The following is a 23935-nucleotide window of genomic DNA, read 5'->3' as shown; positions in this document are numbered from 1 at the left end:
TTGTCTCCATAGATGCTGCTTGACATTTTGAGTATCTTCAGCATTTTCTTTTTCTACTTCAGATTTGAAGCATCTGTAATTTATTTCTTGATATTTGTAAAAAAAAAACTGTTAAGAAGCTTTTGGCAGCCTTGTAGCTTGCAAGCTATGTGTAAGGGCATTCCTAGTTGATGGTCAGAACCCACCACACACTACCATACACCTATCCACTGTAAGTAATTTGCACATTTAGTCCTCCAATTTAGGACAAAGGGCAAGGATTATAGACAGGAAATCTGGGCAGCAAGCCAAGTCCAGGATGGTCATTTTCCTCCTTCTGTTCCCCTGATTGTGATTAGTGAGTTTAACACTAAATGGAACTCTACCTTGGACTTTAGGATCTCCCTGGAAATAATATCTGAAGCACATAAAGGGTTTCTTTACCCAGTTGAAATGTTATGACATCTTTGATAGCAAAATAGGCAGAAATCTACCCTTCCCACCGTTTAAAGCATAAAGATTGTTTTGTGCAATGAATGAAAATATGTTTCAGATGCATTAACAATTTTTGCTTTCAGAACAAAAATTTCAGCGCACAAAAAAATCATAATTTTATGGGGAAGAGAAAACTTAAAATTGTTCAAGACTAGACATTTTATAGTATTGTTGATAACAGCAGACAGAATCTTATCTTGTTCATATAACAATGTACTCTTTGCTATTTTACCAGTAATTAACCTGATTGCTTGCAGTAATATCAAGCCTAATGTTATTGTAAAAATTACCACTAACTCTGTCAACACCACCATTCAGGATAAGAGTGCATGTATTTACATGCAGGCATTTTCAATCTTCTTAACCAATTCCCGATGACTATGTGTCTTTGAAAAACCACCTGTTATTCTTTCGCTGTTTCAGCAGCCAGATGAAATGTATAAACTAAGCTCAAGCAAAGCAAAGAAATGAACAGATGTCAAAGTACAAAAAATACCATAAATCTTTTTGACACTAATTAGCACGGGCCAAAATATTATGAGACTGACTACAATTGCTACATTCTTTCATGTTTCTGAACTGTAATGAGAAAAGGAAACTAGTGAAAATATATAAGTAGTTCTGCCATTCTAGCTTTAAAGAATAGAGTGCAAGTTTGCAAATTTTTTTGTGTAATGTTTTCCATGGCCTTCAAGGCAATTGCTAACAGTTTAAGAGTTAAAAAAAGGTCTGTAGAATCAGGTATGGGCAGCATTCATCAATGACGCACCTCTTTAGCTTTCCTATTTTACCTTTCAAAACTTACGCTTGAAACTTGGGGAGCAGGCAGGTATGCCTGGAAATTCAATTGCATAATGCTGCTTTTATTCTGCACTATGTAATTGAAAATTTATTTTTCCATGAGTGAGATACAAAAGTGATCATTTCCATCTGTTGTGAAGAAAATGCAACTGGGTACTTCCTGTGGTGAGCCACTCTTGTCATCCTAATGTTATTTCCACGCCAGGCCTGCACGTAGTGATGTCATTCCCCGTGTAATACTCCGGTGTGGTTGAGTCTTACATACCCTCTGAGATGGTCTAGCAAACCACTCAGTTAAATCGTGATTGCTTTGTTAAAGTAATGGAAGAGTAAAACCATTAAAAAAAAATCACTTGATATAGAGCTGTGCAGTCCAGTCATGCACAGCAAATTGTCTCAGTCTAAGTGACCTTGCAGAGTCCTTCTCACCAACATCTAGGAGCTGAGGTCTAAACTGGGGAGGCCATTCGACAGACTAGTGAAGCAACAGTCTGATATAATCCCACTGACAAGACAGACCGAAAGGAGGTTGTGGAACAGTGGCATGCAAGTGACAAAGTGTGATCTTGGGAGTTCTCAACTTTGGCTTCATGGTATCATGTCAAACATAGATAGAGACATTGTCCTGATTATGACCAGTCATCCTTCCTCCTTCCGATGAATTAGTGCTGCTCTCTAAGAAGAAGCACCGAAACTTGCAAGGGCACAGAATGGAGTCTAGGTGGGGGATTTCAATGTCTATCTCTAAGAGTGGTTTGGTAGCACACCTGTTGATTAACTTGGCTCTGTGCTGTGACAGAATCAGCAGAAGGCATGAACTTACGTGAGATCAATTCTCAGCAAGCTTAGGTGAATCATCCGCTCAACACTTCTGATGAACATGATTAAAAATGCTTCTGTCTTACCATTAGCAAAGACATGCTGTGATTGCGAATAAGGATATTCTGGTAGCATCCTCCTCCTGTTAGCTGTATGAAAAATGACATCTGATGACAACACTATGGGTCATCAGAAATTTTGACCATGATTTGAACAGGTATTGTATTGTATCTCTCTTCAAATACACTAATTTTAAGTTCAAGTTTATTGTTGTCTGACTTATATGCAGCATATACATTCACACAAAACAATGTTCCTCTGGACTACCATGCACCCACAAAGCTTATATCACATTTAGCACATAAGCCAAAATTCCAGTTAAGTACTCCCTCATCCAAAATTCCAAAATCTAAAAACCTACCAGATCCAAATTTTTTGAGTTCTGACATGATGTTACAAATGGAAAATTCCACAAGGTACTGGGAAGGTTCCCAGGCGATTCGCAAGACTCTGCACATCACAGACATTTCTGAGAAGTGACCCCACATGTGTAATGTTTATATGGGAGGGGCAGACACAAGTCTGTCCGTTTGGGAGCTGGAATTGGATCAATCTTTGTCTGGCATCTTGTTCATAGCCGTGGGTGGTCTTGGTTTGCTTCACCTGATGGAGTCCTTGAATCACACAAGTCTCCACACATCAATGTATTGGTCCAGATTGAGGAGGACATGTGTAATGAACAGAAGTTAAAGAAAAATAGAAAAACACTGTATAAAGTGAAAAATGTAGATCTTGATTGTGTATCAAAAGAATGGACTGGTCAGCGTCAGAGTGAACATGTGCAGTGTAATGGTTTGTGTATCATGAAACAATTAAAGATATATCACAACATACTGAAAACTGAAGGTAATTGTGAATGCTCAGCAGATTGGTTGCAGAAATTTAACAAAAGACACTACATTTAACTTTTTAAAAATTCCAAAGATAAAACGAATGCCGATCACGAAGCAGCAGAGAAATTCATTCATAAGTTTGCGTAGATTGTTGGGTGGATTGTTGCTGGTTGTTGCTGATGGTAACGGCGGGAGGAGAGAGAGCAGTACATTGCGCGTGCACAGCCCTCCGGTGAAAAATGATATCGTGTCCATTAAATAGGGGCCGTGGACAATTCTGATCTGATGGGGAGGGACGTGAAAGTACAGAGGAACATCTGGAGAAATTTCTGAAACGCTCGTTCGCTGCTGTCGTTACTGCATGGTCGGGAATCTTTCGGAGGGTAGGCCTCAAAATCCCTGGCTTTGCCTGCTGTTGGCGACCGTGATTGAGGTTGAATCGTTCGGACAGAGATGGCGCTCAGTACTCGGTGTCAGACAGCTGATCAGAGCTCGAAGTTTTTGGATGACTCAGAATTGGACTGTGGTCGGCATGGCAGGGAGTTCTTCCTTCTCCCATCTGCGTGAGATGTGGGACATTTGAGAGACTTTGAACTTTTACTGTGCTCATGGACTTCTTCATCAAGTTATGGTATTGTTGCAGTGTTGTAACTATATGTTATAATTATGAGGTTTTGTCAGTTTTTTCAGTCTTGGTCTGTCCTGTGTTTTGTGACACCACACCGGAGGAAATATTGTATCATTTCTTAATGCATGCATTACTGAATGACAATAAAAGAGGACTGAGTGTCTTCATAATCTAAATCTAACACCAGAACAATTGTAAAATGCTAATTGATTTTATACTTTATATAAAACCTAAAAAAAAGAAAATACAAATACAGTGCAGCGTAACGATTTAATCAAAACACTGCATCATAAGTGGAGACTGAAAGCCTGCTGTTGTTTGCTTAACAGCTGTTTCAGGTATTTTCCTGATGCTGCTTTGCTACTTCTGTTACCCTGCACACATTATATTTTTGTTATATTATTGGTATGTAATAATTTTTACTGTTAAGTACATGCGTGTAATGAACAAGTGTAACACATAAATTCAAAGTTGGAAATGATGGCGATCCCAAACTATCTCATTATATATTCCAAAATCCGTAATCCAAAACACTTGTGGCCCCCTGCATTTCAGATAAGGGGCACTCAACCTGTGTTACCATAAATACATTAACAGAAATATATTTCAACATGAATGTGGTCCATAGCACAGGTAAACAATAATACACAAACAGTACAGTAAACAACTTGCTGTCCTAGTAATCAGACCTCAGTGGCAGCAAAGTATTCATTAGTCTCACAACCTGAAGGAAGAAAATGTGACCCAGTTTGGTAGTCCTAATCGTGATGCTTCTGTATCTCCTTCTTGATAGCACTGGATCAAAGAGATTGTGGGATGGGTGGTAGGAATCACTTCGGGACTTTTTCCTGCAACGCTCCCAGTAAATGTCACAAACAGGGGGAGGGAGACCCTGTTGATCCTCTTGGTGATTTTTACTATGCTCTATAGGGTTTTTATGAAGATATCTTGTAGTTTCTGTACTACACAATGATGCCACCAGACAGGAGACTCTCGATAGTGCTCCTGTAGAAAGTTGTTAGAATAGGGGATGGGAACCTTGCATGCCTCAGTCTGCTCAGAAAGTGTAGACACTGCTGTGCCTTTTCGACTAATGACAAGGTGCTGGGGGTCTGTTATGTGCACACCAAGGAAGCTTGTGCTCCTCCCTCTCTCCACAGCGGAGCCATTGATGTGCAATGGAGAGTGGCTGATCCTTGCCTTCCTGAAGTCCACAATCACCTCTTTGTCTCGTCCACGTTGAGACTCATGTTGTTGTTCTCAAACCATTTGACAAGCCTCTCTACCTGCTCTCTGTATGCCGGCACATTGTTGCTGATGAGGGCAACCACTGTAGTGCCTTCAGTGAACTTGATGATACGGTTTGAGCTGGATCTGGCAGTGCAGTTGTGAGTCAGTCAGTGTCAGCAGTATTTGTGCGAGACTCAAAGCATATTGCTGTAGGCCCATGCTTCTGGTGATCCTACTCGTTATGTCAAATTGTGAGAAAATAAAGCAGATTGCCCGTGTCTGTGTCTGAATCAGTGGGAGATGAGGGACTGCCGCACACTTGTCCTGACAGAAATGTGACTCCAGGACACCAGTCCAGAAGTTGCTCCAGGACATCACTCCAGAAGTGACTCCAGGACACCACTCCAGAAGTGACTCCAGGACACTACTCCAGAAGTGACTCCAGGACACCACTCCAGAAGTGACTCCAGGACACCACTCCAGAAGTGACTCCAGGACACTACTCCAGAAGTGACTCCAGGACACCACTCCCGAAGTTACTCCAGGCCACCTCTCCAGAAGTCGCTCCAGGACACTACTCCAGAAGTGACTCCAGGACACCACTCCAGAAGTTACTCTGGGACATTTCTCCAGAAGTTATGGGAATCTGAAGAACTCCACTCAACATTTTAAAATCAGTTTCTTTCCCTCTGCCATCAGATTTCTGAATTGTCCATGAGCCTATGAATACTCACTCATTTTTCATCCTTTGCACTATTTACAATATTTAGTTTGTAAGTTATAGTAATTTTTGATGTCTTGCACTGTAAAGGTGCCACAAAATAACAAATTTCACAAAATATGTCAATGATTTTGATCTAATTTCTTAACCAGGTAGTGGTCTTGGCCCTCCTGCATATACAGTAAATTAGTTCCGTATCATATTTAATTCTGTTTTGCATTGGTCCTATTTATCTTCTGTAGTTTTACCCAATAACGGTTTTTTAAGTTAGCCTGGGCAGATATTGTTATGCTATTTGAAAGCCATTTGGATCTAAGTTCAGAAACTTATTTGCTTTTTCTCATTTTTAAATATTACATTGATGTGGAGCAATTTATGAATCCTTTTAAAGATCTGTTCACATGCCATTAACTCCATTAACTAAATCTGTCTTGTTATTCTTTTAATCAGAGGCAATTCCTTAAATCTATTGGTTCATGGAAAAGAACACTTCCTAAAATTACTTCGGTGTTCTGATGCATCATCGGAACTATGCTTGCATTTATACAACTGTTGCATTTCACTACTTAAAGGCTTTGATTACATCTCCTTTCTTTTTCTGGTCTCCAGTGAAAACAAATTCCATTTCAGCCAGTTTGAGATTCCAAAGTCATAATTCTTCAGTTTGTCACTTCCAATACATCAGTGTTCTTTTTGAAGAGAGAGAGCCCGACATTTTCACAGAAAGGTGACCTACTGACATGAAGTCCAAGGTTAAAATAATTATCAAACTCATTCAATTTTCTTATATGACATTAACTTGGTGGGGGGGGGGGATCAGCTCTACTTAAGTAATGTGAAGATTATCAAAATACAACAAACCCTAAATGATTGATAATTAAATTATATTATTTATTCCTGAAATGACAGGCGGAATTTAATTCTGAAAAATGTGAGAAGGTGCATTTTGGGAGGACTAAGAAGGAGAGTATACACAAGATGAATGTTTGGACTTAAGGAAGTACTGATGAATGCAGGGACCTCTGTGTTGCTGTCCAGAGAGCCCCAAGGCAAAGCACAGGTCTGTAAGGTTTGAGATAGTAGATGGGTGATTGCAAGGAGAAGTAAGGTAAGCAGTTAGTGCAGCTTTCCCCTCTGGCCATTCCCCAAAGCAACAAGTATAGTTGGTTGGTGGTTGGCATCCGTCTGTCTCGAAGGACAATGGGCAATGATAATGATCATCACAAGCCTGGGCGGAAAGAATGCAGAGTGGAGCTGTCAAGCTCCCCCTCTCGGCCTCACCAGTGTAGAAAAAGAAAAGCTTATGAAGCAATATGTTTGGCAACAGCTTGGCTGCAGGAAGGATGTTCAAAGACATCCAGCTGTTTTCGGGGCTCCACTCCAGACTTGCTGTCTGGGTTTATTCCTGTAGCCTTCGCATCTCCCAAGGCTGCCCACAAGGCAGTGGGGCTATTTACCCGTAGCTGGGGATCTGGTTCATGAGCACCAAGCTGTGTCCACACACTGGTGGGCCTGCGTGCTACGTGTGCAGGGGCCAGACCTGCTGCTCGTCCTCTTTAGTTCAGCCTGAGTCCGAAAGGGGTTCAGTTTCTGTGTGTTGCCAGCAAGGAGGCGTTACGTGGGGCCTGCTGTTGGAGAGGCTATGTACTGGCTGGGGGAGACTTACACATTCATCTCTCCTTTGGATACTGGTGGGGTGGGGGAAATGACCTATCAGGGCACAGCAGCAGGAGCCAGTCCAGTGGCGTTGTGGCTGGCTCTGAGGCTCAGCAGAGAAGGGGAGATGCAGGCAGGGCGATTGTGTTAGGAGACTTAATAGTTAGGAGCCGGAGAACAGGTTCTGTAGCTTTGAAAGAGTAGCCAGGATGGCGTGTTGCCTCCCAGGGGTTATGGTCCAAGATGCCTCTGAGTGGCTGCAGAAAATTCTCAAGAGGCCGTGATACACATTGACATAGGTAGAAAGGGGGAAGAGGTCCTATGTCATGAGCATAAATAGTTAGGGAAGAGGCTGAAGAGCAGGACCTCCAAGGTAGTAATCTCTGAATTACTCCGAGTACCACGTGTTAGTCAGGGCAGGAATAGGATGATAGTACAGATGAATGAGTGGCGGGGGAAGTAGTGTAGGGGACAAGGTTTCAGATTTCTGGATCATTGGGGTCACTTTGGGAAGGTATGACCTGTACAAAAAGGACAGGTTACACGTGAATGCAAGGGCACCAAAATCCTTGTGGGCAGGTTTGCTAGAGTTGTTGGGGAGGGTTTAAACTAATTTGGCAGGAGGATGGGAAATGGAGTGATAGGGCTGAGGATGGGGCAATTGGCTTACAGGTTGATGCATTGTGTAGGGAGACTGTGAGGAAGGATGGACAGAAGATTAGGGAAAATTGCTGTCAATGGGATGAGTTGGAGTGTAACATGAGGGCAAAATAAAAAAAGGGTGAAAAGGACTGAAGGTGTTATATTTGGATGCACACAGGATAAGGTAGATGATCTTGCAATGCAAATAGAGATTGACAGGGATGATGTTGTGGGCATGACTGAGTCGTGGCTGAAAGAAGATCATAGTTGGGAGCTGAACTTACAACGATACACTTCATATTGAAATGACAGGCAGGTAAGCAGAGGGGATGGGTGTGGTTCTGTTGGTAAAAAAGAGAAATCAATTCATAGAAAGAGGTGACATATGAATTCTATCCTTGTGGATAGAGTTAAGAGATTGCAAGGGTAAAAAGACCCTGATGGAAATTATATACAGACTTCCAAACAGTAGACAGAATGTGGGCTACGGATTACAATGAGAGATAGAAAAGGCATGTAAAAAAGACAATGTTGTGATTATCATGGGGGATTTCAATACGTAGGTACACAGGGAAAATCAGGTTGGTTTTGCATATCCAGAGAGAGTATTTCTAGAATGCCTATGCGATGGGCTTTTTAGAGCAGCTTGTGGTTGAGCCCACTCAAGGAATGACAGTTCTGCATTGGGTGCAAAGTAATAACCCACATATGATTCGAGAGCTTAAGGTAAAGGAGTCCTTAGGAGGCAGTGATCATAATATGATAGAATTCATCCTGCAGTCTGAGAAGGAGAAATTAAAATCAGATGACTAAATATTACTTTGGAGTAAAAGGTATTACAGAAGCATGACAGTGGAACTGGCCAAAGATGATTGACATGACAGTGGAACTGGCCAAAGATGATTGACATGACAGTGGAGCTGGCCAAAGATGATTAGAAGGGGACACCAGCAGGGATAATGGTAGTACAGCAATGGTTGGTGTTTCTGGGGGAAATTTGAATGGCCCAGGAAAGATACAACTCAAAGATGAAGTATTCTAAAGGGAAGATGAGGCAACCATGTCTGACAAGGGAAGGGAAGTCAAAGACAGCAGAAAAGTAAAACAGAGGGCATACAATATCACAAACATTAGTGGGAAGGTGGAGAATTAGGAAGCGTTTGAAAACCAACAGAAGGCAACTAAAAAGCTATAAAGCGAGAAAAAAATGAAATAGGAAGGTAAGCCAGCAAATAGTATAAAAGAAGATACAAAAAGTTTTTCATATAAATAAATAGTAAAAGAGAGATGAGAGTAGATATCAGACCACTGGCAAAAAAAAAATGCTGGCGAGTTTGTAATGGGGGAAGAAATAAATGGCTTAATAACTACTTTGTGTCAGTCTTCACTGTGGAAGACACTAGCAGAATGTCAGAGATGCAAGAGTGTTGGGGGCAGAAGTGAGTTTCCTTGCTTTTACTAAGAAGAAGGTGCTTGGGAAGCTGAACATTCTGAAGGTAAACAAGTCACCTGGACCAGATGGATCTCAGGGCTCTGAAAGTGGCAGCTGAAGGGATTGTAGTAATGATTGGAAAATGGCAAACATTACACCGTTCTTTAAGAAGGGAGGGAGGCAGAAGAAAGAAAATTATAGACCAGTTAGCCTGACTTCAGTGGTGAAAGGATGTTGAGTCTATCATTAAGGATGAAGTTTTGGGGTACTTGGAGGCATATGATGAAATAGATCAAAGTCAGCATTGTTTTCAGAAGGTGGATAGACAAAAGAGAGTCAGTGGATGTTGTTTATTTGGCTTTTCAAAAGTCCTATAACAAGGTGCCGCACATAAGGCTGCTTAACAAAAAAAAGCCCATGTTATTATAGGAAAGATGCTAGCATAGATAGAAGATTGGCTGACTGGCAGAAGACAAAGAGTGGGAATAAATGGAGCATCATCTGGTTGGCTGCCAGTGACTAGTTGTGTTCCACAGGGGTCAGTATTGGGAATGCTTCATTTTATGTTATATGTCAACGACTTGATGATGGAATTGTTGGCTTTGTGGCCATGTTTGCAGACAATACAAAGATAGATAGAGGGGCATGTAGAGTTAAAGAAGCAAGGAGTCCGGAGAAGGACATGGAAACACTGGGAGAATGAGCAAAGAATTGGCAAATAGAATATAGCTTAGGGAAGCGTATAGTCATGCATTTTGATAGAAGGAATAAAGGTGTAGATTACTTTCTAAACGGGGAGAAAATTCAATTATCAGAGGTGCAAAGGGACTTGAGATTCTTTCTGTAGGATTTCTTGAAGTTTAATTTGCTGGTTGAGTCAGTGTTAAGGAAGGCAAATGAAATGTTGACATTCATTTTGACAGAACTAGAATATAAGCACAAGGATGTGATGCTAAAACTTTATAAAGCATTGATCTTGGAGTATTGTGAGCTGTTTTGGGCCCAATATATGAGAATGTATGTGCTAGCATTGGAGAGAGTGCAGAGGAGGTTTTCAAGAATGATTTTGGGAATGAAAGTGTTAAATTACAAGGCACAATGGGAATGAGAGGGATCTCATTGAAACCTATCAAATATAGAGAGGCTAAGATAGAGTTGATTTGGAGTGGATGCTTCCTATAGTGGGTGAGTCTCAGACCAGAGGGCACAACCTCAGAATAGAGAGACATCCATTTGGAACAGAGATGAGGAGGAATTTCTTCAGCCAGATGCTTGTGAATCTATGGAATTCATTGCCATAGACGGCTGCAGAGGCCAAGTCATTGAAAATATTTAAAGCAGGGGTTGGTAGGTTCTTTGGTAGTCAGGGTGTTGAAGGTTACAGGGGGAAGGCAGGAGAATGGTGTTGAGAAGAATGATAAATCAGCCATGAGGGAATGGTGGAGCAGACCCGATGGGCGGAGTGGCCTCATTCAGTTGCTATGTCTTATGGTCTAAGGTGATTAAGAAGGGATACTTGCCACCATCAATTGGGACAGAAAATATGAAAGCAGGGGTATTAGATTAGCTTTATTTGGTCAATGGTACATTGAAACTCGTCATTTGTGTCAATGACCAACACAGTCCAAATATGTGCTGGAGGCAGAGGGAGCCAACATAGCATGTCCACAACTTGCTAACCCTAATCCATACATTTTTAGAATGTGAGAGAAAACCCATGGGGAGAAAGTACAAACCCCTTACAGACTGTGGCAAAATTGGAACCCTGATCGCTGACTGAGGGTGCTATAATAGCATTACTACTACATCACATACTGCCCGTGAACGTTATACTGTAGTACAGCTACATAAATCATTAGTTCACCCTTAATATGAGTATTGTGTACACTTACACTCGCCATAGGAAATGAAGGATGTGATTCTAATGAAGAGGGAGCAGAGGAATCTTGTCAGAGTGTTGCCTATGTAAGAGTGCTTCAGATATGAGGTGAAACTGGATTGGTTGGGCTTCTTTTCTTTGGAGTAAAGAAAGCTGAAGGGTAACCTGAATGGGACATACAAAATTACTAGAAATATAAATAAGGTAGATGGTAAGAAACATTTTCCCTTGGTAGAGATGTCTATAACCAAAGGGTATGGATTTAAGATAAACAGAAAGGGATTTACAGAGGATTTGAGGAAGTTGTTTTTAAACCAAAACGGTGGAAATAAGGAATTTGCTGCTTGACGGGATGGTGGAGGAAAATACTCCATAACATTTAAAAAGTATTTACAGTATGAGCACTTGAAACACCAAGGCACACAGGGCTACAGTTTAAGTGCTGTAAAATGGGATAAATAAAGAAGGTAAATAGATAATTAAGGTGGCTTAAAAGGCCTGTTTCCAAATTATTTGATTCTATGATTTTAGTGAATATTTACTTACGACCTATTTTGGACAGTTACAGAGATATAGATTTTAAAGTAATACACTAATCAGATTGAGCAATGGTGAACAAAATTCGTCTGCTTCTCCATAATTATCTGCAGCTCCTTCAAAACTGGTGTCAAAGGCTCAGGGTTACAAGAGGCTGCAGAAGGTTGTAGGCCCACTCTGCTCTATCCATGGCACAACTCTTCACAGCGCTGAGGACATTTTCAAGAGGCAGTGCCTCAAGAAGGTGGCATCTTCCACAAAGGAGACAATCCAGGACATGTCCTCTTCACACTACTACCATGGGCAGGAGATACTGGTGCCTCAAGATCCACACTGAACTGGAGCTTCTTCCCCTCCGTCATGAATTCCAGGAATCCAGTCTTCCTTTTTTATGCACTTTTAATATTTACAGTTTTTTTTACTTTTACATCATCAGTGAATGATAATCTGATTTTGGTATAATACATGTTTTTCTGGCTCACTTCTGTTTCTACAATTATATTTAGACACTGGTGCAGAGCTTTCTACAACTAATGGAATATTGTCAATACTGACCTATATAGTAGGTTGGTACCATTTGTGTCACCTAGCCGGTCCCAATTCTAATCGGTTAAGTCTTGCACGTGGTCATTATCTCGCATGATGCAATGCTGTCACATGGTTGAGCCTGCACAAGTCCGCTTAGAAGCAATGGGAAAGACTTTGACAATGGGTTAACTCATGCTCCTCAACTTAGCTTACCGTTAATCCTGTGAGAGACTATAAATGATTATTATTAAATGATTTAATAAGAATGCTTCTTATTAAATCATTGAAAAACTAAAGATTAATACATTTTGAAAAGATCTTTAGTAGCATTAAAATACTTGAAAGCATCGCAAAACAATTGAGAACAGTTATATCAAGGTAATTTACATTATTTTGTAGTAATTATAATTACATAGTTCCATTGCTGCAGTTCCTCTCTTTTTAAATGGACTTGCTGTTCCTGCAAAAAGTCCATCTTAGCAAACCCAATGGGCAGATTCTCCAACACAACCGCTGGAAGTGCAACATATTCACTTTCCCCCTGAAGATTCCAGGACGACTCCATCATTTACATAGAATAAGTCTCAAGGGAAGAGTGCCCATTGGGTTGGAGACTCCATCGTTTGCCTGGGAATCCCAAATTTGGTAGTAAACGTTCTCAGACTGTGGTTCTGTGGAACTTCTGTCATTTCCCAGTAAGTTCTACCCCACCATGGATAGTGTAATCACAATGAATTATTAAGAAAATGCTGCCATCTGCTGGATAATTCACGATGGCAGAGTAAGGGGAATAAAGTGTCCGGTTATGGCTGCATTTACACAAGTTGGAAAAGGAATATTTTCAATTCAAGAACCACACAATGGGACCATTTAATCTGCTCTTTGGGTGGTTTGTACTCTCAACTGTAACCAGAATATTTTTGAAACTGCATGATTTGTATTTGTAATTGATTGGGAAAACATTATACTACATTAATGGAATCCTCTAAAGTTCTGTTACAAATTCTGGATAGAAGGAGTCATTCTGGCCACACTACTGCTAGTTCCACATGAGCCAGTTGAGTCAGATATTTGCCATTTATCACCAGCATTAAACAGTATCTGCTGTACTTCTGGTATGCTGTATGGATTATGAAAATAATCTCTTCACAAAAATATTACGAATAAATTCTCATTTGTGAAAGTTCTCATTACATTAATAGATGGTTGCCTCTCTGACTGGAGGCCTGTGACTAGTGGCATGCTGCTGGGATCAGTGCTGGGCCACATTGTTGTTTGACATCTGTATCAAGGATCTGGATGATAATGTGATTAACTGGTTAAGCAAATTTGCAGATGGCACCAAGATGGGGGTGTAGTAGACAGTGAGGGAGACTATCAGAACTTGCACTGGGATCTGGACCAGCTGGAAAAATGGGCTATAAAATGCCAGATGGGATTTAATGCAGACAAGTGTTGCACTTTGGTCGGACCAACCAGGGTAGGCCTTACACAGTGAATGGTAGGGCATTGAGGAGTGATGTAGAATAAGGGGATCTGGGAATACAGGTTCATAATTCATTGAATGTGGTGTCACAGGTAGATAGGGTTATAAAGAAAGCTTTTGGTACATTGGCCTTCATAAATCAAAGTATTGAGTACAGGAGATAAGATGTTATGTTGAAGCTGCATATGAAGTTGATGGGGCCAAATTTGGAGTGTTGTATGTAATTTTGGTCACCTACTTACAGGAAAGATGTATAAAAGATTGAAAGAGTACAAATTTACAAGGATGCTGCCAGAACTGGAGGACCTGAGTTATAAGGAATGCTTGAATAGGTTAGGACTTTATTCCTTGGAATGTAGATGACTGTGGGGAGATTTGATAGAGGTACACAAAATTATGAGGGTAGAGATAGGGTAAATGTAAACAGGCTTTTTCCATTGAGGTTGAGAGGGACTACAACTAGAAGTCATGGGTTAAGGGTAAAGATGAAAGATTTAAGGGGAACATAAGGGGAAACAGCTTCACTTGGAGAATCGTGAGAGTGTGGAATGAGCTGCCAGTGCAAATGGTGCATGTGAGCTCAATTCAACATTTCAGAGAAGTTTGGATAGGTACATGGATAGTAGGGGTATTGAGGGCTATGATCCCAGTGCAGGTCGATGGGAGTAGGTAGTTTAAATGGTTTGACATGGTCTAGATGGGACAAAGATGTTTTTGTGCTGTACTTTTCTATGACTCTATAACATAATACTTAATTGCAGTGGCATACGTTAAACTAATTGGGAATACAGTCAAATTAATATATTAGAACTGTACAGATTTGTTATTGTATGTATTTACTGTAATTTAATTTGCAATTGAGTTTCATCTGTGATTCAACATATGTCTATTTTACAAGCCTTGAAACTTGTAATTTACAGCTTATAAAGTTTCTTGAATAAGGATCAAATCTAAAAAATAATTACTGGTAAGACTGTAATCTTTGAACAAATGTATGGCACTACAATGGACATTTCTTAATAGTCATCCACTAAATGGTGCATTTTACCCTGAGGTCAAAGTCTGATTCAGTCAGACTGATCAAAAACATAATAGCCCATTGATTCCAAGGAACAATTGCAAATTGTGTCTAATATTGGTTTAGTGATAGGAAACAAGGTGTACAGATTAATTAGAAGATTTTTTTTAACCAAGAGTGCTCCATGGGCTTCAGTTCCTTGATGTTTGTAGTTTATATCAATGATTTAGTTTTAAAATACATCACTATGTGCAGATCTGATTGATGCATTACAGGGAGAATATAGAGCTTTGGAGAGGCTGCAGAAGACATTTACCAAGATGCTGCCTGGATTAGAAGGTATTAGCTAAAAGGAGGTGATGGACAAACTCCTCAGAGTTTGTCAGAAGCTGAGGGGAGACCTGATAGATGGTCATAAAATTAACAGAGACAGGGTGGGCAGTCAGAATCAATTTTTTTACCCAAAACAGTGGTGATGGAAGAGGATACGACAGCAGCATTTAACAGTGTTTTAGATAGTCAGATGAATATGCAGAGAATGGATCATGTACTCACAGAATTAGATTAATCCAACATCATGTTCGTCCCAGATATTGTGGCCAGAAAGGCCCTTTCCTTTTCTGTACAGTAATAAATAAGTTTTATAAATCATTTGCCAGCTATGGGAAAAGCTTTAGACAGTAGGAATATATTGATGACTAATCAGTGGCCGTAGAGAGTAAGGAAATGGATTTGGGAAGGTACAACAAGGCAAATGAACACAGCAAAATTGGGAGATTATTGAGAGGAGTTGCGGAAAACATGGAACTTCGAGAATACATCCACGGATTCCTAAAGGTAGCAGAGAGGGTCAATAAAGTTCAAAGTATATTTATTATTGAAGTATGTATGTTATATACAACCTTGAGATTTGTCTCCTTACAGGCAGCCACAAAACTAAGAAACCTAATAGACCCCTTTAAAAGAAAGAAAACCGTCAAACACTCGATGTGATTGAAAAAAAAACAAATCGTGCAAACAATAAAAGTAAGCAAATCTCATTCAGAATTGGAGATCACAAATGTGAGTCCACAGCCACAAAGCCCCTCATCACTTCAGCCATTTCAAGAACCCATTAGTTGCAGACCACAGTCTCAGAGACGAGTAAACCTCATGGAGAAGCGAGCTGAACATCGCCCGTCTCTCACCTCCAGCCCTGACACCCTGACCTAAGGTTGTTGAAAAGTCATTCAAAGACTTTTCTTTATTAGTCAAGGCATGAGCATGTAAGAACTAAATACAATGACACTAGTTTGAATACAGTGTAGTTCTGGTCACTACATTACTTGGTGATCAGTAGCTCTAGAGGGGACAGAGGAAATTTACAAGGCATGTTTCCTGGCATGAAAAGTTTTAGCCATGAGGGAAGATTAGAAGGCTGTTTTATTTGGTAAGTGAGTAAGGAAAGACAATTGAGGTATATAATATTATAAGGCATATTGATAGGATAAAGACCTACTTTCCTTAGCAGAGATTTATTTACCAGGGGATAAAGATTAACAGTAATTGGTATAAGATTTAGTAGGGAGATGAGGAAACAATTTTTATTCAAAGGGGTTGGAACTTGTTTCCTAAGAGGCAGAACTCTTCATCACTTTTAAAAAGTAATAGTATTTTCAATTGAAGAATCATAACCTGGTGGGCGTTGTAAGTAACCTAGTGCTGAAGAGTGGGGTTAGGCTGATGGATCTTTCTCACCTGGCACAGAGGGAATGGGCCAAATGCACTTCTTCTATGTCATAAATTTTCTGTTTTCTATGACATATCTGGCAACGTATTCCACAATTTCCATTAGCTGTACTTCATAACACAAAACTTTTTAGTGAAGATCATCATCAGTAAATGAAAACTTTGAAAACATCTCACTAAGCACATGAGTAGCATCCTCCTCCTTCAATCTGGCAACTATACCCTCTCTTTTATTTGACGTAATAAATATTCAATTAAATAACTTTGAACTGAACAATGCATTACTCTGGTCTAATTTTGCACAAATATTCATTATAACTTTCTTTATGCTGCACAACTTAATTTCTATCAAGCTAGATATCTGACATGTAGTTAATAACAACATAAATTTAAACTGATAACAAGCATGTTGGATCTGTAAATGTCACAGCATTGCACCATAGGTTTTAGCCTTGAGACTACAACATGCAGCGTTGTTTTTGTTGCCGCTTCATGGCACTTAATAGAGACCCTATGGGGAATTCGAGAAAAATCAATGTTGCTGTCAATCTGATACGTTGTTTAGAGAAATACAGTGATTTTGGCTTGGTGAAGAATGGAGGAAATAACAGAACTTATCACATTTTTCATCTAAGATATCATTGTTAAATTGCAACTATTACACTTCAAGATACCAAAAGACATCAAAAGTAAAACTAGACAACATCAATGCTTTTTTAATTTCCTGAACTTGATAATCCAGTCTCTCTCTTTGGGTTTAGGAACCATGGAATTTCAACGCAGATGTCAAACTTATTAAACTGCTCTCAATAAATCCATCTTCCACGACCTCAGGATATGTCTGGTTAGATCATTTCCCAAAGGGAGCACCTAAACAGTTGCATTAAAGAAACAGAATAAGATACACAACATTCCAAATCGGCTGTTGCACAAAATAACACTGTTCCAAACCCAAACTATATGTATGTTTTGTGATCACAAATCAGTTATATAAATGAAAAATGCTGCAGATGATTTTTATAACATTATCCCGGATACAGAGGCACAAAAATGTATAAACACGAGAATGTCTGCAGATGCTGGAGATCAAAAGCAACACACACAAAATGCTGGAGAAACTCAGCAGGTCTGGCGGCAAATATGGAAATGAATAAGCAGTCGACATTTCAGGCCGAAACCCTTCTTCAGGACAGAGAAGGAAGGGGGAAGATGCCAGAATAAAAAGGTGTGGAGAGAGGAAGAAAGCTAGCTTTGAAGTGATAGGTGAAGCCAGGTGGACGGGAAAGGTCCCGTTGGGTCCCGTTGATTGGGACTCCCATACTGTTAGGGGTCTAGATGGTTTAGAGTTTGTAAATTGTGTTCAGGAAAGTTTTCTAAATCAATATATAGAGGGACCAACTAGAGGGGATGCAATATTGGATCTCCTGTTGGGTAACGAATTAGGGCAAGTGACAGAAGTCTGTGTAGGGGAGCACTTTGGTTCCAGTGATCATAACACCATTAGTTTCAATTTGATCATGGACAAGGATAGATCTGGTCCTAGGGTTGAGGTTCTGAACTGGAAGAAGGCCAAATTTGAAGAAATGAGAAAGGATCTAAAAAGCGTGGATTGGGACAGGTTGTTCTCTGGCAAAGATCTGATTGGTAGGTGGGAAGCCTTCAAAGGGGAAATTTTGAGAGTGCAGAGTTTGTATGTTCCTGTCAGGATTAAAGGCAAATTGAATAGGAATAAGGAACCTTGGTTCTCAAGGGATATTGCAACTCTGATAAAGAAGAAGAGGGAGTTGTATGAAACGTATAAGAAACAGGGGGTAAATCAGGTGCTTGAGGAGTATAAGAAGTGCAAGAAAATACTTAAGAAAGAAATCAGGAGAGCTAAAAGAAGACATGAGGTTGCCTTGGCAGTCAAAGTGAAGGATAATCCAAAGAGCTTTTACAAGTATATTAAGAGCAAAAGGATTGTAAGGGATAAAGTTGGTCCTCTTGAAGATCAGAGTGGTCGGCTTTGTGCGGAACCAAAGGAAATGGGGGAGATCTTAAATAGGTTTTTTGCGTCTGTATTTACTAAGGAAGCTGGCATGAAATCTATGGAATTGAGGGAATCAAGTAGTGAGACCATGGAAACTGTACAGATTGAAAAGGAGGAGGTGCTTGCTGCCTTGAGGAAAATTAAAGTGGATAAATCCCCGGGACCTGACAGAGTGTTCCCTCGGACCTTGAAGGAGACTAGTGTTGAAATTGCGGGGGCCCTGGCAGAAATATTTAAAATGTTGCTGTCTACGGGTGAAGTGCCGGAGGATTGGAGAGTGGCTCATGATGTTCCGTTGTTTAAAAAAGGATCGAAAAGTAATCCGGGAAATTATAGGCCAGTGAGTTTAACGCCAGTAGTAGGTAAGTCATTGGAGGGAGTACTAAGAGACAGAATCTACAAGCATTTGGATAGACAGGGGCTTATTAAGGAGAGTCAACATGGCTTTGTGCGTGGTAGGTCATGTTTGACCAATCTGTTGGAGTTTTTCGAGGAGGTTACCAGGAAAGTGGATGAAGGGAAGGCAGTGGATATTGTCTACATGGACTTCAGTAAGGCCTTTGACAAGGTCCCGCATGGGAGGTTAGTTAGGAAAATTCAGTCGCTAGGTATACATGGAGAGGTGGTAAATTGGATTAGGCATTGGCTTGATGGAAGAAGCCAGAGAGTGGTGGTAGAGAATTGCTTCTCTGAGTGGAGGCCTGTGACTAGTGGTGTGCCACAGGGATCAGTGCTGGGTCCATTGTTATTTGTCATCTATATCAATGATCTGGATGATAATGTGGTAAATTGGATCAGCAAGTTTGCTGATGATACAAAGATTGGAGGTGTAGTAGACAGTGAGGAAGGTTTTCAGAGCCTGCAGAGGGACTTGGACCAGCTGGAAAAATGGGCTGAAAAATGGCAGATGGAGTTTAATACTGACAAGTGTGAGGTATTGCACGTTGGAAGGACAAACCAACGTAGAACATACAAGGTTAATAGTAAGGCACTGAGGAGTGCAGTGGAACAGAGGGATCTGGGAATACAGATACAAAATTCCCTGAAAGTGTCGTCACAGGTAGATAGGGTCGTAAAGAGAGCTTTTGGTACATTGGCCTTTATTAATCAAAGTATTGAGTATAAGAGCTGGAATGTTATGATGAGGTTGTATAAGGCATTGGTGAGGCTGAATCTGGAGTATTGTGCTCAGTTTTGGTCACCAAATTACAGGAAGGATATAAATAAGGTTGAAAGAGTGCAGAGAAGGTTTACAAGGATGTTGCCGGGACTTGAGAAACTCAGTTACAGAGAAAGGTTGAATAGGTTAGGACTTTATTCCCTGGAGCGTAGAAGAATGAGGGGAGATTTGATAGAGGTACATAAAATTATGATGGGTATAGATAGAGTGAATGCAAGCAGGCTTTTTCCACTGAGGCAAGGGGAGAAAAAAACCAGAGGACATGGGTTAAGGGTGAGGGGGGAAAAGTTTAAAGGGAACATTAGGGGGGGCTTCTTCACACAGAGAGTGGTGGGAGTATGGAATGAGCTGCCAGATGAGGTGGTAAATGCGGGTTCTTTTTTAACATTTAAGAATAAATTGGACAGATACATGGATGGGAGGTGTATGGAGGGATATGGTCCGTGTGCAGGTCAGTGGGACTAGGCAGAAAATGGTTCGGCACAGCCAAGAAGGGCCAAAGGGCCTGTTTCTGTGCTGTAGTTTCTATGGTTCTATGGTTCCATGGCTGGAGAAGATGGAATCTGATAAGAGAGCAGAGTGGATCATAGGAGAAAGGGAACGACTAGGGGACTGAGGGGAAAGTGTTAGGCTGATGAGGAGAGGTGAAAGGGCAGTGTGGGGAATAGAGGAAAAGGGAATGGGGAAGGGGAAAGATTTTTTTACCAGAAGGAAAAATTGATACTCATGCCATCAGGTTGAAGGCTACCCATAAGGTGAGCTCTTCCACCCTGAGGGTGGCCTCATCTTGGCACATGGACTGACAAGTTGGAATGGAAATAACAAGCAGGGTGGACAAAGGAGGGGCAGTGGATGTCATTTACTTAGATTTTCAGAAGGCATTTCATAAGGTGCCTTACATGAGGCTGTTTAACAAGATAAAATCCTATGGCGTTACAGGAAAGTTACTGGCCTGGATAGAGGAATGGCTGATAGGCTGGAGTCAATGAGTTGGAATAAAGGGGGCCTTTTCTGGTTGGCTACCAATTTCTAGTTATGTTTGTCAATGGTCAGTATTACAACCGCTACTTTTCACATTGTTTGTCAATAAATTAGATAGTGGAATTAATGGCTTTGTGGCAAAGTTTGCAGATGATATGAAGATAGGTGAAGTGGGTAGGTAGTGCTGAGGAAGCAATGTGATTGCAGCAGGACTTAGACAAATTGGAAGAATGGGCAAAAAAGTGGTAGATGGAATGCAGTGTTGGGAAATATATGATAATGTAATTTGGTAAAAGGAACAATAGTGCAGATTATCATCTAAATGGGGAGAAAGTTCAAACATCAGAGGTGCAAAGGGGCTTAGGAGTTCTCATGCAAGACTCCCAGAAGGTTAGTTCACAGGTTGAGTCTGTGGTAAAGAAGGCAAATTCAATGTTGGCATTTATTTCAAGGGGAATAGAATATAAAAACAAAGGGATAATGTTGCAGCTTTATCAGACACTAGTCAGGCTGCACTTAGAGTATTGTCAACAGTTTTGGGGCCCATATCTCAGAAGGGATGTGTTGTTATTGGTGAGAGTCTAGAGGAGGTTCACGAGGATGATTCTGGAAATGAAGGCGTTAACATATGAGGATCGTTAGGCAGCTTTGTACTCACTGGAATTTAGAAGAATGTGTGGGAATCTCATTGAGACCTACTAAATGTTGAAAAGAATAAATAAAGTGGATGTGGAGAGGATGTTTCCTCTCGTGGGGGTATTGAGAACTAGAGGGTCAGCCTCAAAATTGCGGGGTGATCTTCTAGAACAGAAGTAAGGAGGATTTTTTTCAGCTAATGATTGGTGAATCTGTGAAATGCTCTGCCACAGACTGCAATGGCGGCCAAATCCATTTAAAGCAGAAGTTGATAGATTCCTGCTTGGTTGGGGCACCAAGGGATTTGGTGAGAGGGCAGATGTATAGGGTTGAATGGGATCCTGGATCAGCCATGATGAAATGGTGACATGGACTCGATGGGCTGAATGGCCTAATTCTGCTCCTATGACTTATGGTGTAATGGGAATGGGAATGGGAATTAAAATCTTTAGCCACCGGGAAGTTCTGCTTGTGGATGCAGCAGAGATGCCCGACGAAACACCTCTTTGCCTTTTGCATCACATGGGCTTGCAATGCAATTGTATGAATGTTGTTGATCTGAGCAGGTAATGAACGTACAGATACCTGGCATCACCCTCAGGATCACTGCTGGCATAAGAAAAGTCAAAAATGCTACTAGTACTGGCTAGAATGAGCAAAATTGCCATTACTATGGTGCCTACTGTCAGACATTAATAATTTAAATTTAACATATAATCTTGCCAAATCTTAAATATTACCAAATGTCCTCAAATGCTCAGTTGAACTTCATCAAACTTATGTAACATTAAGCCACATGATGAATAGGTGCAGCTTTCAAGCTGTGTAAAAAATTCAAGCTTGAAGCAATGGTTGATCTGTGCAGCTGTAAATAGAATGGGAATGGTAGAGATACATGTTTAGGGAGGGAACGCAGCATTATCAACAATATTAACGAAAGTGGAGTCTGGGAAAGGAAGTCCGGTCATCAGCAGTTGGTGGGAATATAGTTGAATAAACTGGGGATGAGGTTTCACCAATGAGGGAAATAGGAGAGGAACTAGAGATAGAGGCAATCAATGGACAAATATTTATGAGAAGGTTTGGCTTTGTGGTTCAATGGAAGGAGGAAAAAGACTCATGAACAAATACTATTGGAGAGGAAGCCAATGAACTCACATTTGTTACTGGAGGTTAGAGTAGGGAAGTTTAAAAAGGTGGTCTGTAGTGGAGAAGATGACCTTTGAATAGTATTTGTTTTGGTAGATAAGAGCTGGGATTGCATAATCAAGGTATGCATGAAGATAAACAGCGAAAGCACTTATCTGACATGTACAGTACTGGAAAAGGTCTTAGACACATTTGTATAGCTAGGGAGTCTAATACTTTTGCATAGTAGTGTAACAGTTTTATGTATTGCACTGTACTGCTGCAAAAAAAAATCATGACATATGTGAGTGAGAAAAACCTGACTCTGATATGGGTCTCTGTTGTGAATGAGAGTGAGAAGGGGGCAGGGAGAGGGGAATCATAGTTTGGAAAAGGGGAAGGGAGCAGGAAGCACCAGAGAGACATTCTGTAATGATCAGTGAACCAATTGTTTGGAATCAAGTGACACTGCCTGGCATCTCAGGGCTGGGCGTGTCTGCACCTGTGCCACCCTCGCTTCTGGCACTCCTCCTCTGCCACCTGTCCCACACCCCACCCGCGTGCTCCATCCTCACCATTCCCAACATCCTTTGCTCCCGCTAGATTTCCAGACTCTCCTTCCAGTCCATATTGACAAATACAGTACTGTGCAAAAGTCTTAGGCACCCTAGCTAATATATACCATATGTGTTCCTAAGACCTTTGCACAATACTGTAGTATGTACAGGGGATGTGACTGGGATAAGAAAGTGTAATGTCTTAAAAAGGACAAAGGCAAAGGGAAAGCAAGGATGTGATTCAGAAGATTGGTAGCTGCAGAAACGCTGTAAACAAAGTGCCAAAAATTAGACCACTGGGAATTTCAGAAGGATCTGATGCCTGGGCAGCCAACTGTAGTTAAAATATTTACTGAATGTTTCATCACATTCTCTAGTCAACTGTCCTGTCCAATCCTGTCATTTTTTCCAATTTGTAGTGTTTTTAAAACTTACAGAAAAGATCAGAGAAAACATTTTAAAAGTATATTTGAAAGACCTTATTTTTCCTCTCTATTCGTTCATCTTATTATTCAAGAGATTCCAGAATAATCCTTGTTTGTGACCTTACATTAAATCTCATCTCACCCCTCTTTCAGCTTCAGTCATTACTGTCAAAGAACAGTTTTGAATGATCACCTGAGCGAGTAAATTCATTCATTTGTTATGTGCCATATCATACAACATGGGCGATCATAGTCTTTCTATGACCATGATTGTTCGTGGCAAATTTTCCTACAGAAGTGGTTTACCATTGCCTTCTTTTGGGCTGTGTTTTTACATTCGGGTAACCCCAGCCATTATCAATACTCTTCAGTGATTGTCTGCCCAGCATCAGTGGTCATATAACCAGGACTTGTGACTTGCACTAGCTGCTCATATGACCATCCATCACCTGCTCCCATGGCTTCACCTGACCCTGATCAGGTGGGGGGGGGGGGGAACTAACCAGATGCTACACCCTGCCAAAGGG

This window comes from Mobula birostris, chromosome 6, assembly GCF_030028105.1.
Source record: "Mobula birostris isolate sMobBir1 chromosome 6, sMobBir1.hap1, whole genome shotgun sequence".
Lineage (NCBI taxonomy): Eukaryota > Metazoa > Chordata > Chondrichthyes > Myliobatiformes > Myliobatidae > Mobula > Mobula birostris.
This window is presented reverse-complemented; position numbering follows the sequence as displayed.